The sequence below is a fragment of the Tenrec ecaudatus genome, chromosome 8 (genome assembly GCF_050624435.1).
Source record: "Tenrec ecaudatus isolate mTenEca1 chromosome 8, mTenEca1.hap1, whole genome shotgun sequence".
NCBI classification, from domain to species: Eukaryota; Metazoa; Chordata; class Mammalia; order Afrosoricida; family Tenrecidae; genus Tenrec; species Tenrec ecaudatus.
In genome coordinates this window covers 106,401,288-106,409,613 of record NC_134537.1, presented here as the reverse complement: position 1 = coordinate 106,409,613, position 8,326 = coordinate 106,401,288, and the positions used below count along the sequence as shown (strand labels likewise).

At 44.3% G+C, this 8,326-nt stretch overlaps 1 pseudogene; it reads left to right on the top strand.

Annotated features, from left to right (window-relative positions):
• The first annotated feature begins 275 nt into the window (after positions 1 to 275).
• On the top strand, positions 276 to 1,279 carry LOC142454442 (succinate dehydrogenase cytochrome b560 subunit, mitochondrial pseudogene; annotated as a pseudogene).
• The last annotated feature ends 7,047 nt before the right edge of the window (positions 1,280 to 8,326 follow it).

Below are 8,326 nucleotides of genomic sequence, written 5' to 3'. Positions count from 1 at the left end.
GAGGGAGGGGGAAAATGAGTTGCTGATGCCAGGGGCTTAAGTAGATAGCAAATGTTTTGAGAATGATAAGTGCAATGAATGTACAAATGTGCTTCACACAATTGATGTATGTATGGATTGTGATAAGAGTTGTATGAACCCCTAATAAAATGATTAAAGAAAAAGATCATTGGTGTTGAGTTGAATCCGATTAATATCATCTCCGTAGGACAGACTGCACTGCCTGCATAAAGTTTCCAAGCTACAGTCTTTACAAAAGCAATGCCACGGTCCAAGATGGCTGCGCTCTTGCTGAGACATGCTGGCCGTTATTGCCTCCGTGCCCATCTTAGCCCTCAACTCTGTATCAGAAATGTTGTTCCTATGGGAACCACAGCCAAAGAAGAGATGGAGCGGTTCTGGAATAAGAACACAGCCTCAAATCGTCCATTGTCTCCCCACATCACTATTTACAGTTGGTCTCTTCCCATGATGATGTCCATTTGCCATCGTGGCTCTGGTATTGCCTTGAGTGCAGGAGTCTCTCTTTTTGGCTTATCTGCTCTGTTGATCCCTGGGAACTTTGAGTGTCATTTGGAATTCGTGAAGTCCCTGTGTCTAGGCCCAGCACTGATCTACACAGCTAAGTTTGCACTTGCCTCACCTCTCATGTATCACGCCTGGAATGGCCTGCGGCATTTGATGTGGGACCTGGGGAAAGGCCTGAAGATCCCCCAGCTCTACCAGTCTGGAGTAGTTGTCTTGGTTCTCACGGTGCTATCCTCTCTAGGACTGGCGGCCATGTGAGAAGTTGAGAGTCCCAACAGCTTCCCATAAATCATTACATACATCTGTCTTCCTTGTTGTTATTCCTGTCTCCAGCCACAGCAAACGTCTCCTGATTTGATGAAACTCTTTTGTGCTTGCAAATCCCTTCAGATCTCAGTAATAGTGGGGAACTTTGTGAAACCAGAGTAATGGAAAGGTGTGCCATTTCCTCCTAGCTTCTAAAGTCAGAGTGGCAGCAACAACTCCTGTTTCCTGCCCTCAGCTCACAGCCTGCTCTGGGCCTGGGGACCTTGACTCTCCCTCCACATTGAGCTGTGATTTGTGCTGAGGGTCAGTTTTTGGCTCCTTCTTCCTGAGACAGTGGAAACAATGCCAGCTCTGTGGCCTTCACCCTAGGAGCTGGGGGTAGAGCTTTGGGTGCCACTGCCTGTGGGTTGCTGACTTAAAGGACAATTCTGTTCATTGGTCAGAACCCAGGGTCTTTAGTGCCCACACACTGTGACTGAAAGAAGAGGGGGTGGGAGGGGGGAGGGGAGGAGGGGGAGGGAATTAGCCAGTCCCAGCTAGAGGGAGATTGGGAGGGTGAGTTGGCTCTGGGAACAGGTGCTTTGGGGGAGAAGGCATACAGCCTTTGATGCAAGAGGAAGATCCACCAAACATTGTCATTGAACTTATTAAAAGAGTTTGCTTGTTTTTCTATTCTTTGCATTTCCAGGAAACAAACTTCTTTATGTTATGTTTTCTAATCCAAGGTCATGTGACATTTCTTTCTGAAACGGAATTAAAATACTCACTTTGAAAAAGAAAAAAAGCAATGCCACACGCTTCTCCTGTGGAGCTGCGGTAGGTGGATTTGAACTGCTGACTATCAGCTGAGCACGTAACCACTTACTACCAGGGTTCCTAAAAATAATGATAACCGAAAGAACAACAAACAAGCTCAAACTCTCTGCCACCAAGTTAGCAATGACTCACAGGGACTCTGTAGTGTGGGGCAGAACCACCTCTGAGAAGTTACAGGAATAGAAAGCTTAGTTGTTACTATGGAGCTGCTGGTTGGTTTGAAACTGCTAACCTTCCATATTGCAGACCAATTGGTAACCACTGGGCCACCAGGCTCCGTATTCATTGAACCCTTTCTAGATGTTAGCTACTCTCCTAAGCACTTTATATGTATTAAAACATTTACTTCTCATCACAATGTTCTGAGATATGTATTATTACTACTCGTATTTTACAGATTAGGAAATTGAGACAAGGAGAGATGAAATAATCTTTAGAAAATTTCCAGGATAGTCTACTTTTACTCTTCACATTAGTTACTCTTTGTTTTATGAACTTAATCGTGGTGTTCCTCAGAACACAAAGGATTAAGTTCCCGAAGAGCGGATGCAATGCAACACACACATCAGTTAAAACATTATTTTTATATAATAAATTTAATGTGCAGTTAATTAAAAATTCCTGTTTCATTTGAGATTATTTTTCTTCGAAACTTACTACATTAAAGTCATATTTGTTAAACAAGGAAAAGAGTCAATTTGTTTGTGCTTTTTGTGTCTGTAGAAAGGGAGTCAGAGGCAGTGTTTGAGCTCTTCTTATTCCGAGAGGGGGAGGGAGACTCACCATCAGTGTCGGCTGCCCAAAGCCAATCCCATGCAGGAGGATCTCAGACAGGCCTCGACGCTCTAGCTTTCTTTCTAGATTCTGATCCCACCTCTGACCAACAGCATTCTCTATGTCCCATTTGGATCCCAAAATTCATTGCAATGGCAACACAGAACTCACAGACCATAACCATGATTATGGTTTAAAAAAAAAAAGAAGTTAACAAGTTATACAATTTAGGATCAGAAATGATCAGAAAATAGTTCTTTTGTCAGGATTAAAGAATGTTCTCTGGTGTGCCCTCAGGCATCCCTTTCTCTGGCTCAGTCATTGGGCCTGCCCCCTACCCTGCTGGGACAATGGTACAAAGTTCTTTGAGCACTGCTGAGAAATGTTCGAAGGGTACCCAAGCTTCAGTTGGAAAGTGCTCAGCTCTAGCTCCATGTGGTCGGCAAATCTAACACCCCAATAAAGTGACTGGAGACTACCTATTCTTCAGATGAGCCTCCTGCCCAAGGCATTCAGTTTTATTCACTCCATAGGCTGGGAATTTAAAAAAAATCATTTTATTGGGGGCTCGTACAACTCTTATCACCATCCATACATCAATTGAATCAGGCATGGTGAGCCCTTGGTAAAAGCACTCCCCACCCTCCACCCCGCGGCGCCCCCCCCCGCCCCCATTAACCCCATGCTAGATTGTACATTGTTACTACTTTCATCTCTCACACTGACTGCTGTCTCCCTTTCCCCATGTTTTCTGTTGTTCTTCCCCTGGTTATGTGTCGATCATTGCGATTGGTTCCCCCTTTCTCTCTGATATCACTATTCCCACTCCTGCTCCTGGATTCTGTGTGTCGTGAGCTCCCATCCCTTTCTATACCTGTGTACATGTTCCGGTCTAGTCTGAACTGGGAAGCAGCACTGGGGTCATGGTAGTGGGGGGTGAGGAAGCCTCAAGGAACCAGAAGGAATATCGTGTGTTTCATCGATGCTTTACTGTACCATGGTGACTTATCCCCTCCCTGTGGACCCTCTGTGGGGAGATTGGTCCACTGTCTACAGATGGGCTTTGGATCTCTGCTCCAGCTCCATCGTTCTCAACAATATGCTTTTGTTGGTTGGGGAGTTGAATGCTCTGTGTCTTGCTCTGGCTCTTGGATCTGCTGCTGCCTCTGTTTCTTTGCAGCTTCTATGGTATCACGGCTCTCTCTCCTGGATTGAGGACACTCAACGAACAGGGACATCATTGTCCACGGACATGTTCCATTCTTGGCTCTTCTTTTTGATGGTAGTGAGACACTCGCCCGTTTATCCTGTGTAGCAGGGAGGAAGGGGTGTCTGGTGGCCAGTTTTATAACCAGAAGAATGGTAAAACTGACTGTGCTAGTCCGGGTAGACTAGAGAAATAAACTCATAGACACTCGCGTATAGGAAAGAGATTTATATAAAGAGTAATGGCCCATTAAGAAAACATCCTATCCCAGTCCAGATCAAGTCCATAAGCCCAGTCTTAGCCCTTATGTTCAATACTAATCCATAAATTCCTCTTTATACGTATGCAGTCATGCAATAATGCCCAATGTAGGTTGATCACAGGCCAGTGGGTGGAAAGTCTTATGGATCCAGTGGCGGTAGAAGCAGCTCAATGCTGGCAGGGGTCTCCAACACCTGTATCCCGCCTCTAGAAAGTTATTTATCTTCTTAGAGCCTTCAAATGAGGTCATGAAGGTGTGACCTGATTGACAGCTAAACTTCACCCCTTTACTCTTAAGTTCAAATTGACACCAGATTATGTAGCTACCACACTGACCAATCCCCATGTCAGAGTTCCAAGTTTTTAAAATCACAATGAATTCTATTAACAATCATTCACAGCTAAGTCATATAATCTATCAGCATCTCCCCAACTATCTTTTACCCAGACCTATCAAGAAAATGTCATTTGGTGGGAGTTGTAAAGGCTATGGCTAAAAGGGTCAGCTGAAATAGTTCACTGTACCACAGTTTCTAACAATGGCCTCCAAGAATATATTCCTTCGAAATGCCAAAAGCCCCCAGGAGGAGAGTTACTTGCAAGCAAAGCATTTTTGTAAAATGGATAAAAGTGTCTCTACAGATACCACACCCAGTTTGTAGGACAAAAAGGTAGTAAGATTCCTAGACTTTGGGACAGAAACTTGGGTTTAAATGATTACTTTGTAGTCTCATCAAAGTCACTCTTTGTCTGGGCCACAGTTTCCTTATCTTTAATGGGAATACTAATGCTCTGGAGTAGAGTTGTTGAATAGAACGAGCTACCAGCCAGAAAGCATCTGGGATTAATAATGATTATAATTATACAATTATGATCAAAACTATTAATGCCTTACTTTTGTATAAAAATTACATAGAAATGATATCCTTTATGCCTGAGCAGGCTCTCTTGTTCAGCTTAACAGTGCAGGGAGTAGTTCTTGTTTAGTTTTTTGTATGTCTTAGAGATTCCACAAACAACACCTTTACGGGTCAGTTTTTTGATAATGTTGACAATGATAATTGAGATAAAAATCTCTCACTGCCCGTATATGTTAGTCCGGGTAGACTAGAGAAACACACTCATATATATATGAAAGAGCTTTATATACAAGAGCAGTTGACTATTGCAAAAACATTGGAGCCCAGTCCAGATCAAGTCCAAAAGTCCAATACTAGCCCATATGTCTGATACCAATCTATAAAGTCCTTTTTCGATTCATGAAACACATGCAATAATGCCACACACAGGAAGATCACAGGCCAGTGGGTGTAAAGTTTTGTGGATTCAGTGGCAGTAGAAGCATCTCAGCACTAGCGGGGCTCCACATGGCTCCTCCAGTTCTCAGGGCACAGGGTCTATTAGTGTATTGCTGTGTGTCTTGTCAGTAGAGAATCTCTTAGGGAGGGAGGGAGGGAGGGAGGGAGGGAGGGAGAAAGGGAGGGAGGGGGAGAGAGAGAGAGAGAGAGAGAGAGAGAGAGAGAGAGAGAGAGAGAGAGAGAGAAAGAGAAAGAGAGAGAGACTCCAAGGGAGTGAGTAGAGAGACAGTGTCTCCTGCCTCCAAGCAGAAAATATAGGAATTCCCAGAATCCTCAGGGGAAGGCAGAGGCCTCATTGGCTATGACCCGATTGACAGACTAGATTCTACCCCTTCACTCCATGTCCCCTCAAGTCCCAAGTTATGTAACTCCCAGATTATGTAACTACCATACTGCCCTCAGGGTGATGCCAACTCACAGTGCCCCTGTAGGACAGGGCAGAACTGCCTGTGCGAGTTCCCGAAGCTGTAATTGTAGCTCTCTCCAGGAGTAGAAAACCCTTTCTTCCTCCCAAGGAACTGCTGGTGGTTTCGAATGGCCGACCTTGAGGTTAGCAGCCCAACATGTGACCCCAACACTACCAGGGGTCAGGGGTAATACACCTAAACATTACAGGACAGGTTTTAGTTAGAAAATGTGGCTATCTATAGTTAGGCTGTTTGCACTAACCTTCTGGGTCACCCTTCCTGCCTGCAGACATATTTTCCCCCCTCTGTTTGCTGCTGTTGTTGAGGACACTCAGCAACACATACATTCATCAAACATTTCTCCGTGTGCAATTCAGTGACTGATGATGTTCTTCAAGCTGTGCGGACCTTGTCGGCTTCCGTTCTGGAGTGGCTCCTCCTTCGTGAACATAAACTCACTGACCCTTCAGCTGCCGATCTCATCTTTTGAGATGTTGTTGCCAATCTGATCCTATCTAAACAAACAGAAAAACCCGAACCCACTGAAGGGTCCAGTTCATAACGTCCCTATAGGACAGAGTTAAACCCCACTTAGGGTTTCTGACACTGCAGATTTTTTTTACAGAACTAGACAGCTTCATCGTTCTCTCAAGCAGAAGCTCAATCTCACTGCCCTCAAGTTGATGTTCATTCAGAGTGATCTGAGAGCATGGGGTAGAACTGCCACTGCGGTGCCTGAGCCGGTAAGTCTGTGAGGGTAGGAAGCCTCAGCGGCGGTTGGCAGATCAAAACACGGCCCACTATGGCACCAGGGCTTCTCTTCCTGCCACTGAGTCAACTCCAATTCATGGCAACCACGGGGGGCAGGGTAGAGCCGCCACTGTGGGTTTCCCAGACTGTAACAAGGGTGCAGAAAGCCTTGAGTGGATTTGAATGACCACATTCAAATTGAGGTTAGCAGTGTAAGTACTTAACCCATGGTGCCACCAGGGTTCATAAAGACAATGCTCAAAAGAGCACAGTGATCAAGGCAGACTAGTGCAGCGAAGGTAAGCTTGGTTCTAAGAAGACTCGGGAGAATTTGAGTTTAGGATTAAAATGATATCAAGGCAATAGTTGTAGGGGCTCACTCACCCTCCATAACTCCAGAAAGTTTAGCGCCTATGAGAATTTTAAAAAAAGTTCAGCATTTTCTCCTCCTGGTTCAGGATTTTTCTATAGAATCTTTGATTAGAATGGGACCCTGGCACCCTCCAGGTCTTATGGGCTCATGGCAAAGGAGCTAGTTGTTCCAGCAATTAGCTGCACTGTTCATACTGTCCTGCTGTTCTGGCTCGTCTCCCGCTGCTGCTCAGGGGAATGGAAATCAATACCTGTGCCTTGGATGATCGCTCACCAGCATTTAAGATCCTGGGCACCAGGCAACAAATTAAGGAGAACAGAAGAACTCGACTCTTTATGAAGCTAATTCACCAGGGTGTTCCATGAACCCAAGACCTTATCCCTCCCAAGCAAGGAACCAAATCCCATAATGTGTTTGGCTATACATAAACAGCCTTGGTAGCGGTTCTTCTCCCATCCCCCAGTGTTGTAAATATACCTATCAAATAACTTTTGCCAATTCAACTTTTTACCCATGCCCAACTTATTGACAGCGATTACAGTAACTTGCTGTGTAACCCTATCATTAATCACAATTAACCTTTGTGGCAGTTACATAATTTCCGATCAATTGTGAAGGGGTGGCATCGAACCTATCAATCAGGTTTCAGCTTGATGACTTCATTTGGAGGCACAAAGGAGATAAATAGCTCAATGGAGGCCAGACACACTCTCTGCTTGTCTCCCTGTGAAACATTCCTGTTGACAAGTCACATGGAGACACATTGATGGAGCCAGAGCCCTGGAGCTGGAGAAGCCATGTGGAGACCCACACCAGCACTGAGATGCTTCCATCACCCCTGGATCTACAAGACTTTCCACCCAATGGCCTGTGTTCTTTCTGCATTCGGCGTCATTGCATATGTTGCATGAGTCTGACGAGGAATTTATAGATTGGTATTGGACACATGGGCTAATATTGGACTTATGGACTTGATCTGGACTGGGCTGGGATGTTTCCTTAATATACAATTACTCTTATATATAAAACTCTTTCTTATACACATATGAGTGTCTATGAATTTGTTTCTCTAGTGAACCCAGACTAACACAACCCTCCTTTCTCTACCTCCACCCCCAACCCCTCCAACTACTAACACACATTGGTTTCTCTTCTCATGCTTTTGCCTTTTGTTGTCCTTTTTGGTATAAGTAAGGTCACAGAATATTCCCCTTTTGTGATAGGCTTATTTCACCCAGCAGAATGTCCGCAAGAGCCATTCATACTGCAGCATGCTTCAGGACTTCCTTGTATTTTTTAATTCATATTTTTTCACATAGCTGAGCACAAATTGTACATGTAATTTTATGTTCTACTTTTTATACTGAAAATCATATTACAGGCATTTTCCCATGCCCTCTACTCTCCATAAAATCATATTAATGGCTTTGTACTTTACATTGTTTGGAATATGCTAATCAGTTTAACCAATTGCCTTACGTTGGACTTTTAATATGACTCAAATTTTAGCATTAATACTAAGGTTTGGTTGCCTCCACCCTGTAACTATAGGTTTAGACCTCGTTTTGTTTCTATGCTGGGAAAA